General features: G+C 33.6%; 1 non-coding gene across 1 annotated transcript; it reads left to right on the top strand.

The window, feature by feature from the left end:
* The first annotated feature begins 3,533 nt into the window (after positions 1 to 3,533).
* On the top strand, positions 3,534 to 3,640 carry LOC112491882 (small nucleolar RNA R71). Its single transcript, XR_003056220.2, has one exon. It is a non-coding gene; the product is annotated as a small nucleolar RNA R71 (small nucleolar RNA).
* The last annotated feature ends 17,458 nt before the right edge of the window (positions 3,641 to 21,098 follow it).

Raw genomic sequence — 21,098 nt, 5'->3', positions numbered from 1 at the left:
CCATCTAATTAACCTAGGTTTAGACTCTTTCTTACTCATGAGGTACTTAATTGCACTATGATCGGTACAGACAATGGTCTTAGAACCTAACAAATATGCTCTAAACTTATCAAAAGCAAAGACAATGGCAAGCATCTCTTTCTCAGTAGTAGCATAATTAAGTTGAGCATCATTCAAAGTTCTAGAAGCATAATAAATAACATGCAGTTTTTTATCTTTCCTTTGTCCCAAAACAGCTCCTATAGCATAATCACTAGCATCACACATAATTTCAAAAGGTAGATTCCAATTAGGAGTACACATAATGGGAGAGCACATATTAATTTTTCTTTCAAAAGATTAAAAAAGCATGCATGCATTCATCATCAAAAACAAAGGGAACATCTTTATTCAACAAGTTACAAAGAGGTTTAGTTATCTTGGAAAAATCCTTAATAAATCTCCTATAAAAGCCCGCATGCCCAAGAAAACTCCTAATACCTTTTATTGAAGTAGGTGGAGGCAATTTCTCTATAACTTCTATTTTAGCTTTATCTACCTCAATTCCCCTTTTAGAAACCTTATGACCTAAAACTATGCCCTCTTGAACCATAAAGTGACATTTTTCCCAGTTAAGCACAAGATTCGTTTCTTTACACCGTAGAAGAACCCTAGATAAATTTTGCAAGCAAGAGGTAAAAGAATCACCAAATATACTAAAATCATCCATAAAAATTTCAATGATATCTTCTACCATATTCGAAAACATGGACACCATACACCTTTGAAAGGTTGCAGGTGCATTGCATAAACCAAAAGGCATCCTTCTATAGGCAAAAGTTCCATAAGGACAAGTAAAAGTAGTATTTTCTTGATCATCAGGGGCAATAGCTATTTGATTGTAACCGCTATAACCATCTAGAAAACAATAATATTCCTTACCGGCTAACCTTTCTAACATTTGATCAATGAATGGCAAAGGAAAATGGTCTTTTCTAGTGGCCTTATTAAGCTTCCTATAATCAATACACACTCTCCACCCAGTAACTAACCTAGTAGGAATAAGCTCACTCTTATCATTCTCTTGCACAGTCATCCCACCTTTCTTAGGAACTACTTGAATAGGACTTACCCAATTACTATCTGAAATAGGATAGATAATCCCGGCATCTAAAAGCTTTAAAATCTCACCATGAACCACTTTCTTAAGATTAGGATTAAGCCTCCTTTGATGTTCTACAGTCGGTTTATGGTCTTCCTCCATAAGTATTTTGTGCATACAAATAGAGGGGCTAATACCCTTAATATCAGCTATAGTCCAACCTAGTGCAGTTTTATGTTCTCTTAAAACTTCTAAAAGTTTGGCTTCTTGGTCCTCACTAAGGGCGGATGAAATTATTACCGGAAGGGTATTATTAAATCCTAGAAAAGCATATTTTAAATGACTAGATAGTGGCTTCAAATCAATTATAGGTGGGTGCTCCACACTCGGTATCTTTCTAGGTCCACTCTCACCTAAATCCTCAAACTTTCCAACATAATCTACCTCACAGTGGGTGGCTATATCTATGATGTTACACTCTTGTTTTTCTTCTTCTGTACATGGTCCAAATAACTCACTCAATCCTAAGGGATCTAAATTACTTTCCTTTGCCATATCATTTACCAATTCATCACATGCATCGACAAGAAAGCAGCAAGAAATTTCATCAAGATTAGGAAATTTAACAACATTAGGGATTTGAAAACTTACCTCCTCATTGAGTACTCTAAGGGTTACTTGCCTTTGTTGTACATCAATTAGGGCACGTCCGGTTGCAAGAAATGGTCTTCCAAGAATGATTGGAATGTTGTCATCTTCTTCCATATCAAGTATCACAAAGTCTGCAGGGAATATGAACTTGTTTACTTTTACAAGTACATCCTCCAATATTCCCCTTGGCCTTTTGATGCTTCGATCTGCCATTTGAAGAGTCATTGTGGTAGGCTTCACATCTTCCACTCCAAGCTTCCTGTAAATGCTATATGGCATCAAATTAATGCTAGCACCTAAATCACAAAGAGCCATAAAATTATAATGTCCAATGTTACACGGGATATCAAAGCTTCCTGGATCTTTTAACTTGGGTGGAATCCTATGGTGTAACCTAGCACTACTCTCCTCACTCAAAGCTACTAACTCATAATTCTCCCACCTCCTCTTGTTTGACAATATCTCCTTCAAAAACTTAACATAGGAAAGCATTTGTTCTAAGGCATCTATGAAAGGGATATTTACATGCAATTGCTTAAATACATCAAGAAACTTTTTAAATTGATTATCTAACTTTGCATTCCTAAACCTAGATGGGAAAGGTGGAGGTGGGGTTTTCTTGAAGGCTCTTCTCCTCATTTTCGTTGTGCTTGTCAATAGGTTTGGTTAGGTAAGGTGCTGGTTCAACTTTCTTTGATCCAGTTGGTGAGCTCTCGGCCTCTCTTACATGTGGTGGTATGTACTTTGTTGGTGGAGACTTCATGGCATCACTTAAACCTTCATCTTTTCTCCTATAAGCCTCATTATGCTCCACATTTGATTTTGAGTTGTCATGTGTGACCAAGTGTGATGTTGAGTCTATAGGGCTCTCTTCATCTTCATCATCAAGAATTACCATCCCTTTGTTACTTTCTTTAGGCCCGGCTACTTGCTTTCCACTTCTTAATGTAATGGCTTGAACCTGCTCCTTTGGGTTCTTCTCCGTTTGGCTTGGCAAAGTTCCTTGACTTCTTTGGAATTGAGTTGCTAATTGACCTATTTTGTTCTCCAAGCTTTTGATTGCAGCCATTTGGTTGTTGAACATTTATTTGACTATGGTTTGTCAATTGTTGCTCAGTTCTCTGCATGAAAGAATTAGTATTATTAGATAACTCTTGCAAGGATTGTTCAAGTGAAGAAAATTGAGTTTGAGCTTGAGAAGAATTTTGATTTTGATGTGCAAGTTGCGGCTTTTGGTAGAATGGAGATTGGAATTGTTGTCTTTGAAACCCTCCACTTTGTCCTTGATTAGACCCTTGCTGGTTGTTGTTAGACCATGAAAATTTTGGGTGGTTCCTCCATCCTGGATTATATGTGTTAGAATATGGATTGTTTTGTTGCTTTTGGAAGTTCCCTACAAAATTAACATCATCAGAAGCAAAGGGATTTCCAACTTGGCAATCCACACTCTTATGATCATGAGCACCACATAAATCACAAAATAAAAAATTATTAGTAGATTGGATAGAATTCACCCCTATTTGACCAAATTGAGTGTTCAAGGTCTTTATGAATTGGGTTGCAAGTTGAGCTCCTAAGTTGTTAATATCAACGTCTTCCACGGCCTTTACTTGACTTCTTCCATTTAGTCTCCTCTCACTTGGATATTGGTAGTTATTATGGGCCATCTCTTCAATTAATTCAAATGCTTCTGATTGCCTCTTCTTCATTAAAGAACCTCCTGCAGCTGCATCTACCAATTGTTTGTTACCTTATATAATCTAGACCATTATAGAAAATCTGTACCTGTATCCATGTTGGAAAACCATGGTGTGGGCATCTTCTTAATAGTTCCTTGAAGTGCTCCCATGCATCATACAAAGTTTCTTGGTCCCATTGACAAAAATTGTTTATATCACTTTTCAATTTTGCGGTCTTTGATGGAGGAAAAAATTTGTCTAGGAATTTTGCCTCCATAGCATCCCATGTAGTGATAGTACCTGCAGGTAAAGAATTTAACCACACTTTTGCCTTGTCTCTAAGAGACCAAGGAAAAAGTCTTAATCGAAAAGCATCATCAGAAACACCATTTTGTTTAGACATATCACACAATTGAAGAAAACTAGAAATATGCATGTTTGGATCTTTATGAGGCAAACCGCAAAATTGAACATTATTAAGCAAAGAAGTAGTAGATGCTTCAATTTTAAAATTGTTTGCTTCAATGGGTGGTCTCCTTATGTAAGATAAATCACCAACTTTCTTGTGAGCAGCATACTCGCATATGGGCAAATCATCTTCTCTTTGGTTGGCATTGCAGCTTCTTGAGTTCCTTAGTCTATACGTACCCAAGTACTCCTTATGGCTTGTTTTCTAGGTTCTGGTTTATTTTCTAAGTCAACTTCCTCCTTGAACTCTTGATCACCACTATGACTCATACACAACACCTAATTCCTAAAAAAAGAGCAAGTAAAATAAATTAGAAAGAAAATTAGAAAATTGAACAAGAAAAAAAAATTATTAGAATTCTAATGTTGCTAACTAATCTAACAATTAAAATCAATTAGCAATAAAGAAAAACAAACTAACACTTAACTAAAAGATAAATGAAAATAACTCTAGGAAATAATGAACCAAAAGAATAGAATGCAAAAAATTAAACCCTTTTGTGCAGGTAAGCTTTTAAAGTAAACAATTATACCAAACTAAAATTTCAACTAAAAGTAAGCTAAACCTAATCTTATTCAACCAAACAAATAAAAAATAATAATAAAATCCCTAAGTATGCTAGACTTGTAACCTAAGCACCAATAAATTAAAAACACAATTTTGGTTTCAAGTACCACAAAATAAGTATTAAAAATTCAAAGCAAGTTGGCCAAACAAGCAAAGAATTAAAACCCTAGCATGCAACACTAAAACCAAAATTAAGAAACAAATATAAAAATTTAAAATAAGAAAACAATGATCAAAGTACTACTAAACCCAATCCGAATTAATATTAATGCCTTAATCCCCGGCAAAGGCGCCAAAAACTTGATGTGTAAAATCAACTCGCAAGTGCACGAATCGTTTTCAAGTAATAAAGTGGAAAAATAGGGTTGTCGTACCCAAGGGATTAAGTATTAAGTACCAAAGATAATTAGGTTTTGATAATATTTGAACTAAAATTTAAGATGGCAATTGAAAATAAATAAACTAAATTAAACAAAAGCAATCAATTAAAATTTTATCAATTTCAAGTAAAGAGAGAGAATTGAATAATTATGAATACTAGGGCATTTGATTTCACCACTAACTATTCCAATTTAATTACTTAAATATGTGAATTTAATTAACTAGTAATTTTGTTAACCACACTTAATCATAAAATTAATTAAAAGTAGTTTCCACTCACAATTGATAATATTCACATAACCTAATTTATTCCTTCCGGCCTATAAATTCAATCATGCAAATTCATTAAGCATAGATTAAGCAAATAATATGGCATGAGACATAATTATTTTTCAATCAATTATGCATTCATGTAAATCATTAGAGATCCATAATATTATCCTTTTCCACGCTCAAATATTATTAAAAACATTCATTCCTTCCGGCCTATGAAAGCATTAAGTATACCAATGATTTATTAACAAAACATATTACTAATTAAATAAAACTTAACATATATTAAAATAATTAAACCTTCATAGTTAGGGCTATATCATAGCCCTAGCTATGAAAATTAGTTCATGGTAAAAATAATTTCAACATCCATAATTATTAAAAATAATAAGATTCACAATTAAAGAGAAAGGAAAAGAGAATAAAAACTATTGAAGAAATTCTCCTCCAAGAGCTCTCAAAGTAGTAGCCTTCTTCTCCAAGCAAGCCCACGTCTCTCTGCCTCCTCCAAGCTCTCCAATTGATCTTCTAAAACTCTAAAACTTTAAAACCCTAGAACCCTTAAGAGAATTTTAGAAACTCCCAAAATTTGGTTTGTTTCTATTTAAGCCTCCTAAAAGCTCTTAAATAACTCTCTAAACTTGTATATCTTCCTTCAATGTGGTGGGGGCTATATATATAGGGCTTTGGGAATCTTTTTCTCTCTTTATTTTCAATGTGGGAGTCTTGGAAGATACCTTTTTTAGGCCATGAATAGGGTTGGACGAATTTCATGTGTAAAAAGGAAACTGTATATTATTTGCTCTCTACTACTTTCCCTTTATCTAATTCCTCCTAAAAAAATAGTTAATTAGTCTAATTTATCGTTAATGAAGCATGTGACATGACATGTGCCTCATTAATGATAAATTAACCAATTATTGCCACTTGTTTTTATCTTGGCCCTCAAATTGCCTTGATTCCCTCTTTTGATCAATGGTGGAGATTTAACTAGAATATTATTTTTATAAATTCTAAACTTTAAATGATGATAACTCTTTGCTCGCACCTCGAAATCCAAAAATAACGAGACATTTGAAATCCTCAGATCTTGATGATTCATATGACATCCACTTCCATCATGAAATTCCCGATAGAATCTTTATGGAATCTTCAAGGTATCTTTTTGGAATCTTTTTAATGTTTAGTCCGTTCGAGCTCAAATCTTGCTTCCCACCATAATTCGACCCAAGGAATCCATTTTTATGGTTGTTTTCTTAAAATTCTTCCTCTTTTACCTAGATTAAGAAAAATACATAATTAAGTATCTTTCCATAACAAATTAGCACAAACTAACAAATATTAAGCTATAAATATGGCATAAAATCATCAATATTTTAGACCTAACAGAAATCCTCCAAAAGCTCTTCAAGTCACGGCCTTCTCTTCCAAACAAACCCACGTCTATGCCTTCTTTAAGCTCTCCAATTGATCTCCTAAAACTATAAGACTTTAAAACCCTAGAACCTTTAAGTTAAGAGAACTTAAGAAACTCCCAAATTTTGGTTTGTTTCTATTCAAGCCTTCTAAAGGTCTTAAATAACTCTCTAAACTTGTATATCTTCCTTCAATGAAGGGGGGGCCACATATATAGGACATTCGGCACATTTTTCTCTCTTTATTTTCAATGTGGGAGTCTTGTAAGATACATTTTTTAAAACATCAATAGAGTTGGACGAATTTTATGTGTAAAAAAAAAGAAAAGGAAACTTGATATTACTTGCTCTCCACTACTTTCATTTTCTCTAATTCCTTCTAAAAAGATAGTTAATTAGTCTAATTTACCCTTAATGAAGCATATGACATAACATGTACCTCATTAATGATAAATTAACCAATTATCGCCACTTGTCCTAATCTTGCCTCTTGGATTGCATTTATTCCCTCTCTTAATCAATGGTGGAGATTTAACTAGAATATTCTTTTTTGTAAATTCCAAATTTTAAATGATAATATCTTTCTACTCGCATCTCGAAATCCAAAATTGATGTGATATTTGAAATTGTCAAATCGTAAGAATTCATATGACATCCACTTCCACCATGAAATTCCCGACAGAATCATTTTTGGAATTTTCAAGAAATCTTTTTGGAATCTTTTTAACGCTTGGCCAGTTTGAGCTCTATTCTTGCTTTCCACCATAAGTCGAGCCAAGGAATCCATTTTTATGGTTGTTTTCTTAAAATTCTTTCTCTTCACCTTGATTAAGAAAAATACATAATTAAGTATTTTTCCATAACAAATTAACATAAAATAACAAATACTAAGCTATAAATGTGGCACAAAATCATCAATATTTTAGGCTTAACATGTATGTAGTATGATAATTGATGGAAGAAATTGTGCTAATATAGCTAGTACTATTATGGCTGAAAAATTAGGTTTAACAACTGTGAAACATCCTGATTCTTATAGATTACAATGGTTAAACGATAATGGGGAAGTTAGAGTTAATAAACAAGTAAAGGTAAAATTTAGCATTGATGATAATGAGGATGAAGTGCTTTGTGATGTTGTACCAATGTATGTGGGACATATATTGTTAGGTAGACCTTGGTAATTTGATTGGGATACTAAACACCATGGTCGAATAAACAAAATTGTGTTTTCTTATAAAGGTGATAAGGTTATGCAGATACCATTACACCTAAAAAGGTTGAAGACCAACTAAAGATGCAACAACAAAAGGTCGAATCCACCATTTCCAAGGCCAAGAGAGATCACATAACCCCCTGTAGGTAATTTTCACCATGCGGCCAAGCCACATTCCAAGGATAAATCAGATTAGTCCATGAATGAGGTAGAAAAAGAAAAGAAAGAGAAAGAGAAAAGAAAAGAAGGTTTTATGCAAAAACAACTGAGATCAAGAGAGTTTTCTTATGTAAAAAGCCTATGTTTGTAATGATGTACAAGGAAACTTATTTGAAACATTTAGCTAACTCTAATAATCCTATACTTCTTAATTCTGTAGCTTCTCTTTTATAGGAATTTGATGATATCTTTCTCGAATAGATATAGAGTGGACTTCCACCAATTAAAGGAATTGAGTATCAAATTGACTTTGTTCCAAGTACAGCAATTCCTAACCGACCAAAATATAGAAGTAATTTTGAGGAAATGAAGGAGCTTCAATATTAGGTAAGTGAATTGTTAGAAAAAGGCTAAATTAGAGAAAGCATGAGTCTATGTGCTATTCTAGTGTTATTAGTCCCTAAAAAAGATGGAAAATGAAGAATGTGTGTTGATTGTAGAGCTATTAAATATATCACAATTAAGTATCAATATCCTATTACTAGGTTAGATGATATGCTTGATAAGTCATATGGTGCATGCAAATTTTCTAAGATTAACCTTAGGAGTGGTTATCTCAAATACGCATGAAAGAAGGTGATGAGTTGAAATTGCCTTTCAAACAAAATATGGATTATATGAATGATTGGTTATGCCATTTGGATTAACTAAAGCTCGTAGCACTTTTATGAGATAAATGAACCATGTTTTATGTGTTTTTATTGGTAGGTTTATGGTTGTATATGTTGATGACATTCTTGTATATAGTAGGAGTTTAGAAGAACATGTAGAACATCTTAGGTAAGTTTTAGAAGTTCTTAGGAAAGGTTGTTACTAATCTTAAAAAGTGTAATTTTTGTGAATCTGAGCTTCTCTTTTTGAGCTTTGTAATAAGTGCTGCAAGTATTAAAGGTGATCAAAAGAATGTTAAGGCCATTCAAGAGTGGCCCACACCAACTTCAATTACAAATGTTAGGAGCTTTCCCGGGTTGGCCAACTTCTATAGAAGGTTTGTCAAAGATTTTAATACTATTGCTGTACCTTTGATAGAGGTTATCCAGAAAAGTGTAGGTTTCCATTAGGGAGAGGAATAAAAAAAATCCTTTAATTTGTTGAAGGAAAAACTTACTAATGTTCTTTTATTGGTTTTGCCTAACTTTTGAGATTAAATGTGATAACTAAGGATAGGTATAGGTGTTGTTTTATTGCATTTTAACGAAAGAAATATTTCTAGTCCAATGTAAATCTTAGCTTATGCAAAGAGGAGATAGACCTTTTCAAAGTGTCAGAGAGACTAATCGATATGCATATCGTTTATATTTGCTAAGTGAGTATAATTTTACTGCTACTTTTAATGTTTTTGACTTATATCCTTTCTCTGCAGGTGATGGCTTTGAATTGAAGACAAATCCTTTACAAAAGGAGGGGAATGATGAGGACCTGCCTAGGAGCACAACAAACTGGAGCTAAGATTCTATACAATTGAAGATAGGACCAATAACACAAGCTCAACCTAAAAGATTCAAAGAAGAACAAAATGGTTTAATGTAGGAGGTGTTTAGCTTTCAAAGAAAATTCACTACCAAAGGTGAATCAAAGATGGCCTAATGTATAGGATTACATGGCCAAATTCCAAAAGAAAAGCCTTTGCTAACTTGGCATGATGATGTGGCATATTGCTGAAGTGGGCCATAGTGACGTGGCAACCATATGATGATTTGGCAATGTTACATGGCATCCTATGTGGCATTTATGGGGATTTGATAAGCTTAAGGCTAAATTGACTTTTCATGGTGTCCAAGTTACTAATTAGTTTCTAAATTATAATTAGGAATCCTAATAATTTTTTGTGTTTATTTTATATTAGGATAAATGCCAAATTAGTTTCCTAATTTGCCTTAATCATGTAATTAAATCACCTTTCCTAATTTCAATTAAAGGAAGGTTGATTTGTCAAATTAAGATTAGAAAACTAAGTTTATTGTCAATTTTTATTTTAGGAAACTAGAATTTGTATTTTGCCTATAAATAGGAATCCTTTTTAGTTGAATAAAACAGTTTCAAGAATTTTCAACATAATTGTGAAAGTTATCCTCTTGGTTCTCTAAGAACTATTGAATTTATCAAGCTTTTCTTGGGGCGTTCAAACCCTAGATTTATTAATAGGTTTTTCATTCCTTATTGTGGCGTCATCACCATACCAAAGTTCTTAGTCATAAATTGATTAAAAGTTGAGGTTTTCATTCAAACTTGTCTTAGATCCATGCTTTATTTGTTACAGGTTTAGCAATGAGCCAACCTAAGTTCATATCAGAACATGTGCTTATGATGTTGCGACGCCATAAGAGAGAGAGAGAGAGAAAGAGAAAGACCGACCATTTCGGTGAAAGAGTTTGTGAAATGTATTTAACGTCAAATATTACTAGATTCATTATCCTAAATCAAATTTAGCCATACATAGCTTTCTTCCTATTTTATTGTTTCCTTTTATTTTTCTAAGCATATATATATGACTTTAACATGAATATGATTCATACCTTAATTTTGAGAAATATTGTTATTGTGAGAAAATTATTCTCTTTGTTTTTTTGTGAACTTTTGAGAACTTATCAAGTTTTGCTTGTGGCGTTCTTAAACTTATCAATTGGCTCTTACGTAACTAATTGTGGCGTCTTCACACTCCAATGTTCCTATCTCTTTATAGATAGTGGATCGAGATTTTTTGCCTATAATCTAAATTTTCAAAAGATCCATGTTATTTTTTTCTTACATATTTAATTCGTTTAATGTTAAGTGTGTATCAATTCCCCTTATGTCACTCCATTTACCACACAACACCAGACATCACTCCACATCACCACACAGTATAGAATTTCATCGTACATAACTGCATGTCACTGTACTACATCACATATCATTGCACGTCACCATATGCCACCGCACATCTTCACAATTCATTACACACCACCACACATCATCGTACAGCACTACACATCACCACACATCACCCCACTTCACCATATGTCACTACACATCATCGCATGTCATTGTATATATCACCATGCTTTGCCGTACATCACCACAAGTCTTTGCACTACACATCACCAAACTTCATCGCACATCATCAAACATCTCCGTACTTCACCACATGTCACCACACTTCACCACACATCATTGCAAATGACTTCATGTCACTTCATCACTGCTCAAACAAATTACATCACCATACATTACCACAAATCATTGCATTACACTATACATCACTACCTTTCATCGTGCATCACCGATAGTCACCGTACATTACTACACTGCACATCATCGCATATCATTGCACGTTACCACACTTCACCACATCACCATACATGGTTGCACCTCACCTCACTTTGTAGCACATTATTGAACTTCACCACATGTCAACATACTACACTGCACATAACCACACATCAACGCATTTCACTATACATCACCTCCTATCACCAAATGTCACCACCATAAACTTCACTGCGCATCATTGCCTTTCACCGCTCTTCACCACACATCACCACATTTCATTGTACGACACTGCACATCATCATACATCTCTACACTGCACGTCACCGTACTTCTCTGCACATCACCGAACTTCACTATACATCACGCACTACACTACACATCATCACACTTCATTGTACTTCATAGCACATTAGTATTCTTCATTGCACATCAACACATTTCATTACACATCATTATACTTCACCTCACCTCGCTGCACATGACCATATGTCACTACATCACTGCCTAAACCAAATTACATCATTGTACATCATCTCGTATGTCATTGCAAATCATTACTCTACACCGTACATCACCATAAATCACTGCACTACATCGTACATCATTTCACATCACCGCACTACAACACACACCACTACACATCATCACACTTCACCACAAATCACCGCATCACATATTACCGTATATCACCACACATCACCTCCATTCACCATATATGGTATCGCATATTACCTCACTTCACCCCACATCATTACATGTCAATGTACATCACTGCACATTGCCGTACATCATCGGACATCCCTGTACATTATGCACTTCATTGTACTTCATAACCATCACCGCATATCAATTCACTTCACTTCATTTCACCACACTTTGTTACACCTAACCACACATCACTAAATATCTCTTCACGCCATAGTGCGACATCCTTTCACCACCACACTGCACATTGCTACATTTCATCACATATCACCAAACTATAGCACAAGCCAATGAACATCACGACACTTCATCGCATATCACCACTCTTCACTGCACATCATTGCACTACATTTGCACAAAACCACATTTAACCACTCATCATCGTATATCACCCTACGACACTATAAGTCTCCACAATACCGCTCAAATTAGATTACTTCACCGAACATCACTATAAGTCATCGCAAACCACCGTACTATGCCACATGTTACTGCACATCACCACACTTCAACACATATAACCGCACATCGTTCTTCACTAGACATAACTATCTACACTGCATATCATCATACATCACCCCACATCACTATACATCACTGCACACTGCACATTACCAAACATCCCTGCACTACTTTGCGTGTCATTGAACATCATCACACATCACTGCACATCATAACACCTCACTGCACTTCATTAAACCTCAGTGCACTTCACAGCACATCATCGTACATCACCCTAAGTCACCACACTTAGACATACATCACCACACATCATAGAATGTCAACACATATCACCGCACTTCACTAGATATCTCCTTACATCACCACTTACCACCACACCGCCGTAGCACTTTAAAAAGAATCATCGGATATCTCAACATCTTACTGTACTACACCCCACATCATATCAATGCACATTAACACACATCACAGTACTTCATCGCTTATCACAGCATGTCACTGCACATCATCGCACTTCACGTACATCATCATCACATCAGCACACCTGATTGCACATGATTACACTTTACCGCATTTCAATGCACATCTCCACACATCACTACACTTCATCGCACATCACCATCCTTCACAAAAACGTACGATATTATACAGCACATCACCACACATCAACACATGTCATCGAATATCGTGGCCCCTCATCGCATTTTACCGCACTACATTGCATGTCATTGTACCTTATAGCACTCGTCCAACACTATATTATACCGCACGGCATTGCACATGGCCACACTAATCTGCACATCACTGCACAACACTGCATGTCACTACAAATCATGCATGGCCCTACACTATACAGCACATCACCATACTTCATTGTGCATTACCATATCACCGCATATCACCATACATCATTGCACATCACTGCACTTCAGCATACTTCATCCCACATCACTACATGTCACTGCAAATCACGGGACATCATTACACATCACTGCACAAACCAAATTGCATCACCATAACTCACTACTTACTACCTCTCGTCATTACATGTCATAACACATAGACATCACAACACATCCCTGGACATCATCGCATTTTTTTTTGCAATCCACCATACATCACCACATGTCTCCTCTCTTCACTGCACATCACCATACGTCACTGCTCGTCATCTCACATCACTGAACATTACATTGCTGCACATCATTGTGTTTCACCACACATCATGGCACATCACTACACAAACCAAATTGCATAACTGCACATCAACGCAAATTACAACACTTCAACACATACCACCAAACCTCACTGCTTATCATTTCACCACACAACACCACACTTCACTGCACATCATCACACTTCACCACACATCACAACACAATTCACCGCACTTCACTTCACATAATCTCACTTTATCACACACAATAACACATCACCACACATCACCGCACGTCAATGCTCTTCAGCCCAAATGATGACAATTGGCAACAATTGGTAAATCTTTAATAAGGCATATGTCATGTTACAAGCTTCATTAAGTGTAAATTAGACTAATTAATAATCTTTATAAAAGGAATTTGAGAAAAGAAAAATTGTGGGGAGCAAGTAATATCATGAAGTTTTCTTTTACACATTAAATTCATCATACCTTTGGATGGCTTAAAAAACTTGTCTTGCAAGAGTTTCACACTGAAAACAAAGAATAAAAAGGGTCCATAAGGTCCTATATATATATCCCCTACCTCATTGAAGAAAGATACACAAGTTTATAGTTATTTGGGAGCTTTTAGGAGGTTTTAATAAAAATAGACCAAATTTTGGGGGTTTCTTAAGGTATTTTATGGGTTTTTGGGCTTTAGACTTTTGTGAGATTAATTGGCAAGTTTACAGAAGGCATAGGCATGTGTTTACTTGGAGAAGAAAGCCTAAAGAACTTTTGGAGGATTTCTTTACTAGTTTTTATTTTCTTCTCCTAACTTTTTGATTATGAACCTTATTTTTAATAATTATGGATGTTGAATTTATTTTTACCATGAATTAATTTTCATAGCTAGGGCTACGATGTAACCCCTAACTATAAAGGTTTGTTTACTTTAATATATGTTAAGTAGTAACATGTTTTGTTAATAAATTATCGGTATTCTTAATGCTTTCATATGCTAAAAGGAATGAATAATTTTTAATGATATTTGAGTTTGGAAACAGATAAAATTATGGATCTACAATAATTTATATAAATGCATAATTGATTAGAAAATAGTTATGTTCATACCGTGTTATTTGCTTAATCTTATGCTTAATGAATTTGCATGATTTAATTTATAGGCCAAAAGGATTAAATTAGATTATGTGAATATTATTAATTGTGAGATAAAACTACTTTTGATTAATTTTGTGATTAAGTATGGTTAATAAAGTTACTAGTTAATTAAATTCACATGCTATGGAAATCAAATTGAAATAGTTAGTTATGAAATCAAATACCCTAGTGTTCATAATTATTGAATTCACTCTCTTACTTGAAATTGATTAGTTTTAGTTACTTGCTTTTGTTTTAATTTTAGTTTAATTAATTTTCAATTATCATCTAAATTGCTAATTTAAATATTATCAAAACCTTTTTTTTGTATTTAAACTTTTAATCCCTTGGGTATAATAGCCCTATTTTTCTACTTTTATTACTTAAAAGCGATTCTTATATTTGCTGGGGATTAAGGCAAAAGATTAATTTTGGTTGGGTTTAGCAGTACATTGAACGTTATTCTTCTTGTTTTCAGTTTTAATTTAATTGCTTGATCAACTTGCAATTAATTTTTATCTTTGTTTTGTGAGGTAAGATTCAAATTTTTATTTTTACTTTGTTTTGTTCTTTTTACTTGTCCTAAGCGTCAATAGATTAGCTTAGTCTTATTTTTATTTAGCTTTACTTTTTACTCGGTTTTTAGGCTAAAATAAGTAAGAAAAAATTATTATACTTTACTTTTGCATTTGTTTTATTTTCTTTGAGTGAAATTTTTAGTTTTTAATTTTTTTTTTTTTGGTCATAGGGACTTATTCCAGATAGAGTGAGCAACAAAGTTATTCATTGTATGACAATTCAAATCTTCCACATTATAAGTGAGCACATCTTTAATCGAGTCTATTGAAAGGCGTAAAGCAATTGTTTCTAAATGTTATGCATGGTGTGATTTGCAATCTCAAGATCAATATTCCTCAAATACAAACTTTCAAGTTCAAATGAAACAACCAATGACAACTTTTTCAAAAGGAAATCAAGGAGACTTGCAAAGCAACATGTTTTAGTAAGCAAGTTGATGAATTTGAATTCTTTTAGGAGCTACATAATTATGATAAAGGGTTTGAAGAACATGAAGAGGAGTCTATAAGGAGTGAAATGTAACAAGAATCTTCAATGCACTATTTTGGGGAAGTTTAATGAGGTAGACATATATAACCAAGATTTCCTGAGGGGAGAAGCTTTTCAATGCACTATCTATAGTTCATGGGAATTTTCTTCAAACTTATTGCAAAAAAGGCTTAAAGATCATCAAAAGAACCTGTCAAGGAATCAATCAAGACAAAATTTTGTGGAATCTAACAAGGATAAAGTGATGGGCACAATTCATGAAGATTGCTCTCTGACGGTGGCCAACTTTTCAAGTTAAATATCGAATTTTCAAGAATCCAAGATGTATATACATGCTTCAAACATGCAATTAAAGCTGAATGCACCGTAAAAGAAGAAAAATAAAGCATTTTTTTATTTAAAGAAATCCAACTGGCCACAAAGAAAGTTCGACTCACAATTTTAATCCAAATTAAGGCTTATGTAGTACAGAAGTTTAAATGGTTTCAAAGGCCACAAGATTATCATTATGCACAATTACCATATTCTAAAATTGGACAATATTATGAGGATAACATCACTTACATATTTAAATTGAGTCAAATCTAAAAGAGGAGTCAAGCTAATGACTTTAAACAACCACTTTTGGAAGGTAATCCAAGTTTCTTTCTTTGCCTTTTATTTATTTTTATTTCATTTTTTTGGTGTTTAGTTGCTTTTACAATGTTTTGAAGTGTTTTATTTGAGTTTTGCAAGGTTTTAAGATGTTGAAGTACAAAAGTGCAAATTTAGATTGCAAGAATTTTGAGACTCAAGCTAGATTTTTTAGAGTACGAATGCCTTGGACATGCTTTGGAGTGCATTAACTTGCATGGCCACATGTCCTTCTCTTTGGCTGCATAGTGTGTAAGGAAAACACACCATGTAGGTTTTCCCTAGGTTTTCATAATACGAGGCGCATTGCATGTCTTCAAAAAGGAGTATTCTTTACCTTTTATGTTTTTCACAATGAGGACATTTTTCATTTTAAGTTCGGGAGTGAAAAGAATATTTTGCATCTTTTAAATCTTATCTTTTAAGTGTTTTTATTTGTTTTTATGCATTTTTTTTTTGGATTTTATTTTCCTTCATAAAAGTTTAGAAAAATCCAAAATTTTTTTTTTCCTTTTAGTGTGTATTTGTGTTTTGGCTTATTATTATGTTTGAAAAATTGAGGAAAATTTTTGTTTTTATGTTGTTTTCTTAAGTACTTTAATAAGTTGATGTTATTATATTCACATGATTGAAAATAAATTGGCCTAAAGTTATATTCACATGTTGTTACTTTCAATAATTTTTTAGCATTAATTAGTAATGCATTATTTAAATTGTGTTTTGAAGAAGATTTGCTTGAATTTGAGTTCTTTATTATTAATTGAACTTTAGAACTTACTTTATTATTGCTCGAGGTGAAACGCTAGGTAAATGCATTACTAAGAATATGATTTAGGACATTTTTATTTGAGTTTGAGCCTTTCAAGCCTACTTAAAACATTATTTTTCACTAATACCCTTTGATGTTTATATTGATCATCTTGGGGGAATTCTATTAAAAATATTTATGATATTTAATAATATTGTTGGATTATATCAAATTTATGAGGAGATCCCATTACACATTTTAGTACTAGTTTGATAGGGTTTCCTTAGGCGAGACCACTTCAGGCGTCAAGGAAGGCCTCTAGAAGCGATCCTTTTGGAACCCCAAAGTTAAAAGGGCCAATTTCATTTAAATATTCTTAGTTTTACTATCATTATAATTCTGATCACGTGTTTTTAGAAAATTGTCATTAACTACTTTTTACCTTTCTATTACCCTATTTGGCATAGCTTTTGTTTTTGCTTTTTCGAAATTGCTTTTTAAAAAAATCATTATTCACTAGCTTTGGTAGAAATGATTTTGGAGGCCAAAAGCACTTATTGGATATTATTCAAACATATCTAGATGATGCGAATCCACCCGAACCCGCACAATTGACAACCCGCTGGGGTGTCGACCCCGACACGGATGAAAACTGAGCCGATCACTAGGGCTCAAGCTAAGAGGTTTAGGGACAACCTTGCTGCCTTTATCCAGGGAGTAATTCATTCTCAAGAGGGCTTGTCCATACCCGAAGATCCAAGACCTGTTTTGAGCATAAAGTGATGGAAGCCGATACGGATCCAGATAGAGGTTTTGGTGCATTTATGGATTCTGGACAGCAGGAAATGGGGTCAAATCTTCTTGAATTCACTTGATATCACTAAGAAGTCATGGTAACTGGTCAAGGTCGAAGATAATCTGGTCATTTAAGTGGTGTTCATATGAGAGAGAAATTGGCCGAGTTTTACCATATTTTCTGCTGGCTTTACTGTATTTTGCTAAGTTGGCTGTTTCTCTTTCCTCCAAGCAAGGGCAACATGTGGGACTCCATAATAATCTTATTTGGAATCCTAAAAAGCATATAGAAGCTGATTTGGAGCTTAAATTGGTCAAATATTGATCAAAGTCAACTTATTCAAAAAGCTAATACTCTAGTTTCCTAATTTGATTTCTACTTTTTGTTTTAGGAAATTACTTGATTTCTACTTTTTGTTTTAGGAAATTACCTTTACTTTTAATCTTTATTTATTTATTTGCTAGACAAATAAGTTTAGGAAATTTATCATTTTATTATTTTCATTGTAAATTAATTAATTTCTAATTCAAAATTAGGGAAATAAATAATCCAATTTAGATTAGGAAAGGGTGTGAAATTAGGCAATTTCTTAATTGGATTCTATGTTGGCCGAAATTTCCTAATCCTTTTAGGGTTTTATTTTGTTTATTCAAAGCCTATTTAAAGGCTTATTTTCAATGAGAAATCAAGCTTGAATTTTATACAAAAAATATTTGTGAGATTGAATTCTCTTTGTTTTTTTGAACACCTAAAACACCATTAGTGAATGAGTTTTTTAGTTTGACTTATCAATTGGCCTTCCATCACCTATTGTGGCGTCTTCATTATATACTAAGGTTTTTAATCACAGGTTAATTAGGGGTAAAGATGACTATTAGAACTTGAACATAATTAGATCCGGGCTAATATAATACTGGTTTAGGTACAGGTCATCCTAGGTTCGTATTATTTGGTATCAGAGCCGAATTTTGTTCAGGTTTGATCTATCTTTATTTGCTTTATTTGTTTTTGTGTTACTATAAAATTTTAGCATTGGGTTAAGGTTGCTTCTATCATCATACATGTTCTGCATTAAAAAAAAAAAAAATCCATTCCTAGTTAAATTAGGATTTCCTTGTTTTACCGTATTTTTGTCTCCTAGTTTGTTGGTTGTTTTTCATCATTGTTCTTGTTAATTTGGTTTTTTTTTTTTTTTTTTGCTGTTTTAGTCTTAAATATTTTCATTCATATATTAAAAAAAAAAATAAATAAATAACAACAGGGAGTTTTGAAAGCATATTGCATTAAAACCTAAAATTTGTGCAATTTGTTTTTGTTTGAAAATTGGTTTCGGGTTGGGTGAATTTGTGGCTTCAGAATTGCAATTTTTGGTGTTGATCCTTGATACTGCATTTGTTTTATGATCTGTGAGTAACAAAAAAAAAAAAAAAAAAGGTTTGTGGGATATAAAAAATAAAAAAAAAATAAAAAATAAAAAAACTGCACATTTTTATTCTAGTTGTTGGAGGCCACGGGTTTGGTGACTTTTTACTGTTGGAATTGCAATTTGGTTGCTAATTTTTGTTACTAGAGTTGTGTTTGATATTCAGTAAAAAAAATAAAAAAAAAAGAAGAAAAGCCGAATAATGTTAAAAAAAATTTCGATTTTGTTGAATTTGGTGCTGAAATTTGTTGCTGAAAATTTCTTAAACCTACTGTTTGTTGATTATTTATTCAATATTTGGAGTTTCTGGAGAATTATTTTTGTTACTGGATATTTGAATTTTGGGTGCGTAAATTATTTAGATTAAAATGAATTAAAGGATTTGGCACAAAACTTGAATTACAAGAACAAGAACCAACACTATTCTTTAATTTTGTTCGAATTGATTCTTGTTCGTGTTTGAAAGTCTTTTTCTAAAATTTTATTCTTGAATCCTTAATTTCTTACCATCTGGTCCAGTTCTTATTGATTCCAAAATTTTCCTTGTTAATTTGCCTTATTTTTCCTAGAAAAGCCGAAAACTAGATTTTGCCAATTCATTCGGTATTGCTTCCTTTTGCTATTGTTTTGTTGATACGTTAAATTAAAACATACTTCTGATCTAATTGCTGTTTTATGGGTGTTTTAGTTAGAACTTTGAGATAATTCATTGAATGGATAAAAGGCAAGAGTGTCTGAGCTTAAAAGAGGATAAAAGCTAAAACTAGTGTGAAAACATGAGTGTCGAGACCTTGACTAAGTGAAACACGTGAGGGAGTGATATTTGGTTAGAATTTATTTTATTTTGCATTATTAAATACTAACATGGAAGATTCAAGGTTGAGGAAAGGAGATCCACCATTAGGAATTAATGAAGAAGAATCCGTAGGATTCCATGGTGATTCTCGAGTTACAGGGAGTGGTGAGCAAACGGACATGAGGGCTATTTTGGAACAATTGCAGCGGATGAATGCTCAATTTGACCAAATAAATCAAAGGATGGACAGAATAGAAACATCTCATGGTGGACCAAATTTGAGGCAAGAGTTCCATGGACGTCAAGTCGAGGTCGAGGAGGCTGTGGATGACCTGGAGAGGAGTTTGAACAGGAAAATTTTGAAGATGATTTCGAGGAAGGAATGGATGAAACCCTTGCTTTCCAAGAGAGGCTAGGCCATGGGAGGCATAGGAGAGAGGAGGTAGATGATGATCTTGGTAACATTAAGGTAAACATACCACCTTTCATGGGAAAAAGTGACCTGGAGCCTTACTTGGAATGGGAGGAGCGTATGGAGATGATCTTCGATTGCCACAATTATTCAAAAGCTAAGAAGGTGAAATTGGAAGCAATGGAATTTGGTCATTATGCACTCCAATGGTGGACTAATGAGCAAAACACCCGAAGGAGAGTTGGTGATGACTTAATCACTACATGGCAACAAATGAAAAGAGCCATGAGAAAACGGTTCGTACCATCACATTATCATAGGTTGCTGCATCCAAGACTTCAATCTTTATCTTAAGGAACTAGGTCCGTGGAGGATTATTACAAGGAGATGGAGATTCTTATGATGAGGTTAAGCATAAATGAGGATAGAGAAGCAACCACGGCCAGTTTCCTTGGTGGTTTGAATTGAGAGAGAGCCAATCAACTAGAATTGCAACAATATGTGGAATTGGAGGAGATGTTGCATGTGGCTATTAAATTAGATCATCAATTCA

Source organism: Ziziphus jujuba, chromosome 5 (genome assembly GCF_031755915.1).
Source record: "Ziziphus jujuba cultivar Dongzao chromosome 5, ASM3175591v1".
In the NCBI taxonomy this organism is placed as follows: Eukaryota; Viridiplantae; Streptophyta; class Magnoliopsida; order Rosales; family Rhamnaceae; genus Ziziphus; species Ziziphus jujuba.
Note: the sequence above shows the minus strand (reverse complement) of the source record. Positions and strands in the feature narration are given on the sequence as shown.